This window comes from Ovis canadensis, chromosome 17 (assembly GCF_042477335.2).
Source record: "Ovis canadensis isolate MfBH-ARS-UI-01 breed Bighorn chromosome 17, ARS-UI_OviCan_v2, whole genome shotgun sequence".
Lineage (NCBI taxonomy): Eukaryota > Metazoa > Chordata > Mammalia > Artiodactyla > Bovidae > Ovis > Ovis canadensis.
The window spans coordinates 14,273,171-14,285,000 of record NC_091261.1 but is presented as its reverse complement, the minus strand read 5'-3'; the positions used below and the strand labels follow the sequence as shown (position 1 = coordinate 14,285,000).

Genomic DNA, 11,830 nt, shown 5'->3' with positions numbered 1-11,830 from the left:
AACAATTCGGCTGCTTGGTTCAACCTGTGATGGCTGGAAGAGTTTCTGGGCAGGCAGGACCCTCACTCTGACGCTCAGAGCTTCTGCCCTGGGGCGGGGGCGGCGGCGGCGGCGTTCTCCCAGCCGGGAGCAGCCGGACCCCTGCGTCTGCTCTGCTTCGGCGGGGAACCCGGGAAAACGCGTCCCCTCCACCCCAGCCCCTCGAGAATAGGAGAGTAAAGAGAGTTCGGACGAGAGGGGGTGCAGGCAAGAAGCGGGAGCACGAATACTTGTAATAAGCCGACGTCTTAGTTTCTCCGGATCTAGCACCGGTGGAGGGGAACCTCGAATTGAAAACGAGCTTCTTAGCCCCCAGTGTCCATACCACTGACCCGCTCTTCCTCTACACTGCGGAGCTTGGCTTTCAACTCTCCTTGTTAAAATGCACAGCCTCTTGGGACTTAAGCCTTTACACCAACTCGAGAGTGGGGAAGAACACAGTTACAGAGGGCGAGCCCGGAGCGCCCTGGGGAAGCACTCCCCGCGCCGAAGCCCTAACAGGCCGGCTGAGTGCCTCCCCTGTACCCGGAAATCTCACTGCCACTCGGCAGGGGGGTGTGATTAGTATCATTTTGAAAAGGAGTAGTCACTGAGGCACGGAGAGGGTGAAGTAGCCGGAAGCGGGTCACACAGCTCCTGGCCGGGCTGTTGGAGCTGCAGGGGCCTCGGCGGCTGTGGGAATGCCCGCGGACCGATCGCGCGTCCGGGGCTGCGCGGAGGTTTGGCTTTGGCCGCGCGCCTGCGGGCTGCGTGGGTGACGTCACCTTCTCCTGGGACTAGGTCCCCGGGTGGGGTTCGCGGCGGCCACGTGGGGGCGCCATTTCCAAAACAGATGGTTTCCCCATGAGGGCTGCGAATCGACTTCCTTTACTCAGCTGGCTCAGTTGAGAGCTATTTTATCTTTTTACACGTTGGGCGTGAGGTTCTCTTTTTTAAAAAAATGTGCAGCAGGAACCGGAATTATTTGGTTCTTTCGCCTTTGGGGCTCCCTTGCACCCACCGTTGGGACGCCGACGGCCGCTGGACTGGAAAGTGCAGGGCGCAAACGCGCGCGGGGCGAGTCGATTCCCGCCCTCGGAGCCCAGCGGGTCACTTGCGGATTTCCGATACCGAGGTCCCGGTCTGCAACAGCAAAGCCTTTGCCTCTCGCCTTTTAAGGAAAGTCAAGGCTGAGAGCGAACAGTTTACCAGCTACTAACCCGAGCTCTCTCGCGTATCTCTTTAAGATCTAAGGGGCCAGCGGGCCCGAGATCGGAGCTGCAAGAGCGAGCGAAAGGCCCAGGGAGTCTCTGACTCGGCGAGCAGGCAGAGGAAGGCAGCGGGAGGGTCGGTGGAGACCAAGTCTGCGGTCGGCGCTCTGGCGGAGCGCAGGCACAGGGCTCGGGGTGACGGTTCTTTGGGGGCGAAACAAGAGCTGTCCCCCGGCCCTACTGGGCCGCGAAGCGAGACATGTAATTGCAGAGATCTGCGTGAACTCTCTTTTTGGGGGTGGGAGTCTTTTGGTATCAAGTACAGCGAACTCGTTCTTTGAGAAAGATCTGAAGGCAATGTGGATGGATGGATGCTTTTGGAGCTCCATAGAAAACGATTGAAAAACATTCGCTCCAAAATGGTAAAACACACACGCACACACACACACACACACACACACACAATTACACCTAATGATCATCTACTATGATCATCTACTAATGCAACAGATCCTTTTCTTGCTCTTCCCCAGTCCTGGAGGGGAAAGCCGACTTGGGATGAACTGAGAAAGCTGTTTGACGATATGCTTTTCCCAGGAACAGCTAGAGGCTCATTACTGAGACTGCCTGCTCTGGGAGACACCAGTTTTCATTTTCCTTCTCTTCTTCCCTCAGTGGGAAAATGACCTAGACATTTGGGGTATTCTAAGATTGGAACTAGCACATGGTCTGTCCTACTTGCAACCCTGGTCTGCCTCAAAACAGAACACAACAAAATCAAAACAAAGAAATCTAACCGATGAAGCCAAAGGCACCCGGCTTGGTTCAGTGGCTGGAAGGAGATTGTATTTCTGTTCAATGCAGGTGTCCTCCCCAGAAACTTTTTGTTTACAGTTGGAAGTCTCGAGTCTGTTGGAACAGTAGTGATTCCTTGGTCTTGGGGCTTCAGAAACTTGGAATTTGTGTCCCCCCACCTAGTCCGCTGGGCATTCTTACTTAAAGAGATCCTGAGCGCCGCAAGGAACCTTGTGGGTACTTTCCCTTTCTTCTTCCTTGTCTCTTTCTTCCCAATTTCCCCCTCTCTTCCTGGGGTCCCAGTAGTTTATTGTTCACTGATGCCTTGCAACTGCTGATGAGACTCTTGAAATGAAGCATCTCTTAATTACTCACATTAGGGAATCCTGAATGGAAAGTGCAAAATCCCAAGGTCACTCATAGAGGGCGGTCCAGAAGCCACAGGGCATTTCTGGTAAGAAAGGCATGCTCCATAGTCTGATTTGAACAGCAGGGGTCACTGGCTAAGCTGGTGTTTCACTCTGGTGGGAATTTATCGCCATCAGATAAGAGCACAAAGTCAATACAATAAAGTCTGTTGAGGCTAAAGCAACAGATGGAATCTGAGTTCCTGCACGCATGCACGATCTTTCCAGGGACAAATCCCCAAATCAAAGGCCCTTTGTCACTCTTACTGAAATTACTTTTAGGGACACCTTTTCATACTCTGTGTGTGTTTGTTTGTTAAGGTCTTTCTCTGTGAGGCAACATTTTATGTTTCCCCAAATAAGACATTTGTCAGACTCATTAGAGTGATTCATTCCTTTGTGACATACTCAGTAAGTCACAGGTATTCACAGTGACAAATCTGTAAATTAGAGAAAAAAACATTTGCTTTTATTTGATTTAGGGCTGAGAGTGTAACCTGTAACTTCAGACTACAATATCCAGCATACACAGACTCAGCACTGACTGAATTTGTTAGCACTGAATGTTAACAAAATTTCATTAGCAAGCCTAGTATTTCTTAATAGCTTGTAAATCTCCATTGATCAAGGGCTTCCCTGGTGGCTCGGACGGTAAAGCCTGCAATGTGGGAGACTCCGATTTGATCCCTGGGTTGGGAAGACCCCCTAGAGAAGGAAATGGCACCCCACTCCAGGACTCTTGCCTGGAAAATCCCATGGATGGAGGAGCCTTGTGGGCTACAGTCCATGGGGTCACAAAGAGTCGGACATGACTGAGTGACTTCGCTTTCCTTTCCTGTAAATCTCCAGTGGTACAATGGGGAATGAAATATTACATAAAAATAACATTTCTAAATGTTAAATTGGGTTTTTGAGAGATGGCCAGTCTGTGGAGTGTCTAGTGATCATGTTAGCCATGTTGTCCAGAGCTTTGCTGTTTTCCCTTAGTTTCCTTGAAATCTTAATTAATTAAAGTAATTCATGACAAGTTTTGAGCTGGGAGAAAATAAAGAAAAAAGAGTGCTTTTATGAGGACAGCTTATTATTATTTGTACTAGTACAGAACATTTTCCATGTCCAGGTTTGTCTGTATTAGAGCTTCAAAATGAGCAAGATTATCTGATGTTTTATCAGTTCTTCCTTGGAATAAATACTGCAAACATGTCTTCATGCTGTTTGGTATTATTGAGACTTCTATTTCTCATGCTAGTTACTGCTGCTGCTGCTAAGTCACTTCAGTCGTGTCCGACTCTGTGTGACTCCATAGAAGGCAGCCCACCAGGCTCCCCCGTCCCTGGGATTCTCCAGGCAAGAACACTGGAGTGGGTTGCCATTTCCTTCTCCAAGGCATGAAAGTGAAAAGTGAAAGTGAAGTCGCTCAGTTGTGTCTGACTCAGTGACCCCATGGACTGCAGCCAACCAGGCTCCTTCGTTTCCAGGCAAGAGTACTGGAGTGGGGTGCCATTGCCTTCTCCATGCTAGTTACTATTCCATTCAAAATAGTTGAGTGTGGTGGAAGAGTGGAAGGTGGGGGCGGTTATCAATCATGCTTATACTCTGCTTCAAAACAGATTTCTTTTGTTTCTGGTGAGACTTTGTGTTATTCCCTAGGTTATTCTCCTGGTATATGGAAGACTTGGGCAGGTAGTCACTGAATTATTTCCATGGAATGTTACCATGTCATCAGAGGCAGGACAAATACTCTTGTTCTTCTTTAACCATGGATGATGTAATTAGCAGACTAATGCCTTAAAGAAGGAATTCCTCAAGTTCCTTGGGATTTAATTCCATTCATCCAATCAAAAGATTAGTGGGCCTCTACTACATACTGTGGGAGTAATCAAGAGGTCCCCACCTTCAAAGGGTTTATGGTTTAGTATTTGTAGGTAAAATTTCTACTTCCTTGTATTTACTTTAAAGGTGAAGATGGCACCTATTTCTGAAGATAAACACTTTTGCCATTGCATTTGGATAAAGAGCTGTGGGGCTGACAGAGTTTCTCACAGAGGGAAATATGTGCTGTGGGTCATGTTTGAGAACCTGAGTTCCCTTTTGTGACAGAATATAGTCATAAACCTTGTTATAAAGCCTTCTGTAAAAGATCTTGAGAACAACAGATGTTCTTTGTCCTTACATAGGACCAACTTAAACTATTGATAACAAAAGGAGATTGCATTCTGTGCAGTTTATGACCTTACTATCAGAAGAATATTCAATGTCTAAAAAACCCTAAACTATAATAGGAACATGGGAAATTCTCACTAACCACCAGATAAATAATGTATCTTTCACAGGTGCATTTCCCAAACTGATAGCAGACAGCTGAATGGAGGACTGAAGGAGTGAATTGAAAAGTAAATCAGGTTAACGTGAAACTTGCTCATAAATTGCTCCCCCACCCTGACCAATGCCTGTAGTTTGTAAAGGTAATACATGTAAAAAATACAGGCAACACAGAGAATTATAAAAAGGAAAGTGGAAATCTTTTAACTTCACTGCCCAGATTTACCAAAAAAAGGAAATGTAAATTTTATTTTCCTAACTGAAGATAAAATGAATACACACAGAGCTTTATAAGGATGCAATCATACATGCATACTGTTTGGAACAACTTTCCATAGGTCAACAAATGCTGATCTATGTCAAAGCAAGTTACCTTTGAATATAATATTTGGCCCATGTTCAGTTTCACAAGGGAGTTCCTCTGCACGGAGACTTGCTCTCTGGTTTCTTTTTTTTTTAAAATTTTTATTTTTACTTTATTTTACTTTACAATACTGTATTGGTTTTGCCATACATTTACATGAATCCACCACAGGTGTACATGAGTTCCCAAACATGAACCCCCCTCCCACCTCGCACCTCATATCATCTCTCTGGATCATCCCCGTGCACCAGCCCCAAGCATCCTGTATCCTGCATTGAACATAGACTGGCGATTCGTTTCTTACATGATAGTATACATGTTTCAATGCCATTCTCCCAAATCATCCCACCCTCACCCTCTCCCTCAGAGTCCAAAAGTGCTCTACACATCTGTGTCTCTTTTGCTGTCTCGCATACAGGGTCATCATTACCGTCTTTATAAATTCCATATATATGTGTCAATATCCTGTATTGGTGTTTTTCTTTCTGGCTTACTTCACTCTGTATAACTGGCTCCAGTTTCATCCATCTCATTAGAACTGATTCAAATGTATTCTTTTTAATGGCTGAGTAATACTCCATTGTGTATATGTACCACAGCTTTCTTATCCATTCATCTGCTGATGGACATCTAGGTTGCTTCCGTGTCCTGGCTATTATAAACATTGCTGCAATGAACATTGGGGTACAATGTGTTTCTTTCTATTCTGGTTTCCTCCGTGTGTATGCCCAGAAGTGGGATTGCTGGGTCATAAGGTAGTTCTATTTGCAATTTTTTAAGGAATCTCCACACTGTTCTCCATAGTGGCTGTACTAGTTTGCATTCCCACCAACAGTGTAAGAGGGTTCCCTTTTTTCCACACCCTCTCCAGCGTTTATTGCTTGCAGACTTTTGGATCACAGCCATTCTGACTGGTGTGAAGTGGTACCTCTTTGTGGTCTTGATTTGCATTTCTCTAATAATGAGTGATGTTGAGCATCTTTTCATGTGTTTGTTAACCATCTGTATGTCTTCTTTGGAGAAATGTCTATTTAGTTCTTTGGCCCATTTTTTGATTGGGTCGTTTATTTTTCTGGACTTGAGCTGCAGGAGTTGCTTGTATATTTTTGAGATTAGTTGTTTGTCAGTTGCTTCATTTGCTATTATTTTCTCCCATTCAGAAGGCTGTCTTTTCACCTTGCTTATATTTTCCTTTGTTGTGCAGAAGCTTTTAATTTTAATTAGATCCCATTTGTTTATTTTTGCTTTTATTTCCAGAATTCTGGGAGGTGGATCATAGAGGATCCTGCTGTGATTTAAAAATGTGGAACACTTCCCGAATTTGCATGTCATCCTTGCACAGGGGCCATGCTAATCTTTCTGTATCGTTCCAATTTTAGTATATGTGCTGCCGAAGCGAGCACCCTCTCTGGTTTCTTACCAGCTCATACGTGGCACTGCTTTTGTAGTGGCTGAACTGTGCTTGTCATGATGAACGTGGGTCTGGGTAAGCTCCTCGCTGCCTAGATTTCTTTCAACTTAGAAGTTTGATCATAATGTCCTCTGGCGTTTGGACAGGTTGGCTACAATTCAGAAACTGTTTTTCTCATATTTCCCAATGATATTTCCCTTATCAACTTGGTTGAAAAGAGGAATTTTAGATTTGCTATGAAAAAACAAAAGCAATTGATCTTTTCTCTTAACCTCAAGAATTGCATGGTTAGAATTTTAGAAGGCTTAGCTCTTTTTTCTGAGCTATTTTCCACATTCACATATTCCAAATATCTCTGTGCAGAGAAATGGACTTTGGGAACCAGAACTTTTCTTGGAGAATATCCTTAGAAGACTCAGTTCTGCCTACCATGAGGGTGATACACAGGGAAGATGAGGGGAGGGTGAGTCCTGGTTGAGAGCTGTCGTTCCATGAATTCATGCTTCTGGGAGAGGAACATGTTCACTCTCTTTTCAATTGAAGTATAGTTCATTTACAATGTTGTATTAATTACAGTTGTACAGCAAAGTGATTCAGTTATACATTTATATATACATATTCAGTTATACATATATGTATAATGTGTATATATATATACATTCTTTAAAAAATATTCTTACCATTATGCTTTATCATAAGATATTGAATATAGTTCTCTGTGTTATATAGCAGGATCTTGTTGTTTATCCATTTTACCTATAAAAGCTTACATCTGCTAACCCCAGCCTCCCACTCCATCCCTTCTCCAACCCCTGTCCCTTGGCAACCATTGGTCTGTTCTTTATGTTTGTGATTCTGTTTCAATTTCATAGGTAGGTTCATTTGTGTTATATTTTAGATTCTACGTATAAGTGGTATTATAAAGTATTTGTCTTTCTCTTTCTGATTTAATTCTCTTAGTATGATAATATCTAGTTGCATCCATGTTGCTGCAAATGACATTATTTCACTCTTTTATGGCTGAGTATTATTCCATTATATCTATCTACATATATCATATCTTTATCCATTCATCTGTTGATGGACATTTAGGCTGTTTCCATTTCTTGGCTATTGTGAATAGAGCTGCTATGAACATAAAGGTGCATGTATCTTTTTGAACTAGAATTTGTCTGGATAAATGCCCAGGAGTGGGATTAGTGGATCATATGGTAATTCTATTTTTAGCTTTCTGAGGAACCTCCGTATTGTTTTCCACAGTGGCTAACTTACATTCCCACCAACAGTCTAGGAGGGCTCCCTTTTCTCCTCTTTGGTGGGTGTGATTTTGGAAGGAAATGGTGTCAGAATAAGTCTGACACACACATGAGCGGTGCTCTGTTCACACAGTGTGTGCCCACAAGACCTCTAATAAGGCTCTCGATGCTGGCATGAAATAGCTGGACACTGATATGTTGTGTCTATCTGTGTTCTAGAATCAATTTAGCTAAAATAGGTTTTTGATTTATGAGATATTATGAACTGTCCTTTATGGTCAGGAATGGTCCTATTGAGTATTAATCAGTAAGATATGTGTCATCACTCGCTTTTATAGAAGTCAAGGAAATGTACACTTATTTATGCAAATTATCCTTCTCAGTTTTCCTTGTAAACACACATTAGTACTTATTTTCAAGAAGGTGGGGTTAAAATGATGTTTGGCCACTGACAAAGCAAATTGACCAGTTCACTCAGGAATTGCACACATGGCCCTGGCTTCAGTATGATGCAATTCATGAATCACATACAATGCTTTATTAGTCAGAATAAGCTACATTTTGCTGCTGTAAAAATTGTCGCCAAACAACAGAATTTGTCTTTCACTAATGTAGTTTGTTGTGGGTCTGGGGCCTTTTGGGGAAGCTGTATTCCCAGCTCACCATTCCCAGCTGCTTTAGTTTATGTTATTTCCATATCAAGATGTGCTCTTATAATCACTTAACAGGCAAAGGGCTGGTGAATCCATTCCTGAAAGTTAAATACTTCCATTAGGAAGTGATCCATGTCGGTTTGATTCACATTACATTGGCCAAAATGAGTACAAAGATCATCCCTAAGTTTAGAGGGGTTGAACGTGCACTTCCGTCCTGTGGCTGGAAGTGGAAAATTGTGTGTCAGGGAATGGTAGCAACACTGATCACATGTATGTACACATTCCACGTCTAATTCCATGCTTTGTACTGTTCTTAAGCCCCAATTGTTGATCGGCAAATGTCAATGAATGAGTATTGGAAGGGTTATAGATTGATATCTGTAGAGTTGGGGTGCTGCAGTCCATGGGGTTGCAAAGAGTTGGACACTACTGGGCAACTGAACAACAACAAAAGTTGGCATTAGTGACAAAACTGACAATTGGAAAATGTTACATGAACTGTTTTCTGTGTTATGCTTTGGTATGATTTAGAGCAGAATCTACATGACTGCAAGTTAGGTTATGATCTGAGTACTTTGCATTTGTAACTGTCATTGTTAACTTACATGAAGAAATAAAAATAGGCCACCATTAGGAGGGCTAGGGAAATATAAACCTGCTACCTGGGATTGAGAGGCCTGAGTTGATGGGTGCTACATTTACGACATTTCTAACTGGCAATTTTAATGAACTCCTATGACTTCCCTGGTGGCTTAGACAGTAAAGTATCTGGCTACAATGCAGGAGACCTAGGTTTGATCCCTGGGTTGGGAAGATCCCCTGGAGAAGGAAATGACAACCTACTCCAGTACTCTTGCCTGAAAAATCCCATGGATGGCGAAGCCTGGTAGGCTGTAGTCCATGGGGTCACAAAGAGGCGGACACGACTGAGCAACTTCACGTTCACTTTCTTTCAATGAAATAAGAGCATTACCTAATGGACCTATTTATGGAAAATCGCTTTTTCCCCCCTGTATTAACATTTTATTTATTGTTTTGGGGGAGAATAGTTGCTTTATAATGTTGTGGTAGTTTCTACTGTACACCAGAGTGAATCAGCTATAAGTATACATATAACCCCTGTTTTAAAAAGATTTCCTTTCCATTTAGATCATCACAGAGTATTGAGTGGAGTTCCCTGTGCTATACAGTAGGTTCTCATTAGTTATCTATCTTATACACAGTATCAATAGTATATATATATATATATATATATATGTATATACATATAGACATGTCAATCCCAACCTTCCAGTTCCTCCCATCCTCCCTTTCCTCCTTGGTATCCATACATTTGTTCTCTACATCTGTGTCTATACTTTTGCATTGCAAATAAGATCATCTGTGCCATTTTTCTAGATTCCACATATATGTATTAAGAAATCTGCCTTAATAATATGCTTCCATTATGTAGCTTAGAGAATGCTTTCTCTGAGAGGATGTAACCTCAAAAAATCAAAACTCTTTTAAAGAAATAAAATGGCTTTGTGAATTGATTTCTTTTAATAAAACAAAATCCTTGAGCAAATCAAAATGTGTCAGGGCTATAGCCAGGAATACATATGATGTATTTTGTATAGTGTGCCTTACTGGTCTTCATGAAGTAGATTCTTTTGGTAACATTTTGAGGTGATCCGGCTAAAACATGTTCAATGAAATGTAAATTGCCAGGAAATTAGATAAAGATGGCAGATTGAGGGAAGACAGAGAAAGGAACCCTCCGAGCTATTTTGATGCTCTTGTTTTCCAGGGACTGAGGAATGCCAAAAAGAAGAATAGGCTTTGAGACTCCCCAGGGGAGGGGAGTCAGTGTCTTTCCTGTCACAGAGAGGGAATGAGGATTGCAGATGTTTTCTTAGAGATTCTAGCAACAGGGTTGCAACCCAAGAAAGCAAATCCTGTGGCTTAATTTGAGCTATCCGTTTGGTACTGGGAGAGAGCAACTTCTCCCAGGGTGATTCCTGGGGCAGGCTAATGGTCAAAACGGAGACTGCGTTCAAATCCAACCTCACTGTTTTCTGGCTGAGAGGTCCTGGGCAGGTTACCTGAAAGCTCCGTGCCTCAGTTTCATGGGATGCTAATGCTTATTTGTATCAACGTGCACCAGTTGAATGGGATACTAACGCTCCTGGTGAAAGGAATAAAGCACTTAGCTATGCAATTAAGTACTTTACGTAAGTCCTATTTATTATTTTTGTTCTACTTGGTAGTCATTAGTGCATGATATCAGCCAGCTCTAGCCACAGAGGCTTCCTCTGGGAACTTATCATGTGGACGTAATGAAGTGTTAAGAGACTTGCCCAGGTCACAAAGAAAGCCCTGGATCATTAGGAGAGTTGGAACGTCACTCAGCTGTGAAGGGCCAGGCCAGGGGTGACCTTCACGCTGCACCCTGGGAAAGGGCAGGCAAATCCAACTTACACTTTACACAGGTTCAAAAGGAAATCAGACTCACTAAGCTGGAAAGAGAACTAATTGTTTTAAAAATGTTGTCACTGTTGTTGGAATTTGAAGTCAAAATTGTATTCCAAGCTAGATGACAAGCAGTTGAAATATTAACTGAGGGAAACGGTTTTGGCACTTCAAGAAAAACCCTTGTAATTAATCTTTACTGGTAATCTCCTCAGGGTAACCATTAAGAATTAGAAACATGCTCTGTCAGCCCGTCCAGAATCTAGGCGTGGGGATGGCAGAAGTGTATTTTTTGGGTACTGCCGTGGCCCCAAGACTAAGCGATATGCTTTGTATACAGCAAGTGTATAATCAGTGTAATTTGTTACTGCTCTGCAGTGATAGCAAGACATAAAATCCTGGACTTCAGGCGAGTACAGAAGAGAAGGGTGTCCTGGAGCATAGCCATTCCCTTTTGCAATTGCACCCCTTTGTTGAGAGATGATCCGGGTACAAAGAGTGAGCTTGGGTCTGGCAGGGTGAGCCGCACACCAGCCCTTCACCCTGGGCCTTCGCCTGCTTCCAAAACAACAGACAGACAGTGCTCAGGGAAAAATGATTCAGACGGCATAAGATGGTAACCCTGTAAAATCCACCAGGGCAAGGCAACTGGTGTTTTGCGAAGTTCATACTGAGTATTATTCTTAGCACAGAAACCTCAAGTTGCTATGTGCACAGATGATCCAGTTCTCAACCCTCCATTCCTGTCCCCATACCCCCATGTGAACCAACACCGTTCCACTCACCAGCCACCTGCCCTCTTAGCGGACTAACAGGCTTAGACAGAATTTATTATGTGACTCTAATCTAAACTTTACCATTTAATCCTTTTTAAAGTGCACAGTTCAGTGACATTAAGGAGATGTATTAGCTATTTAATCAAGGTGCCGTTTCACATTT

General features: G+C 43.0%; 1 long non-coding RNA gene and 1 other non-coding gene across 2 annotated transcripts in view; one reads left to right on the top strand and one right to left on the bottom strand.

Moving 5' to 3' along the window:
- The window catches only part of LOC138422146 (uncharacterized), a 378,128-nt gene that overhangs the window by 4,978 nt on the left and 361,320 nt on the right, over positions 1-11,830 (top strand). The gene's annotated exons all lie outside the window — the stretch shown is intronic.
- LOC138423000 (U6 spliceosomal RNA) lies at positions 6,415-6,520 on the bottom strand. Its single transcript, XR_011250107.1, has one exon. It is a non-coding gene; the product is annotated as a U6 spliceosomal RNA (small nuclear RNA).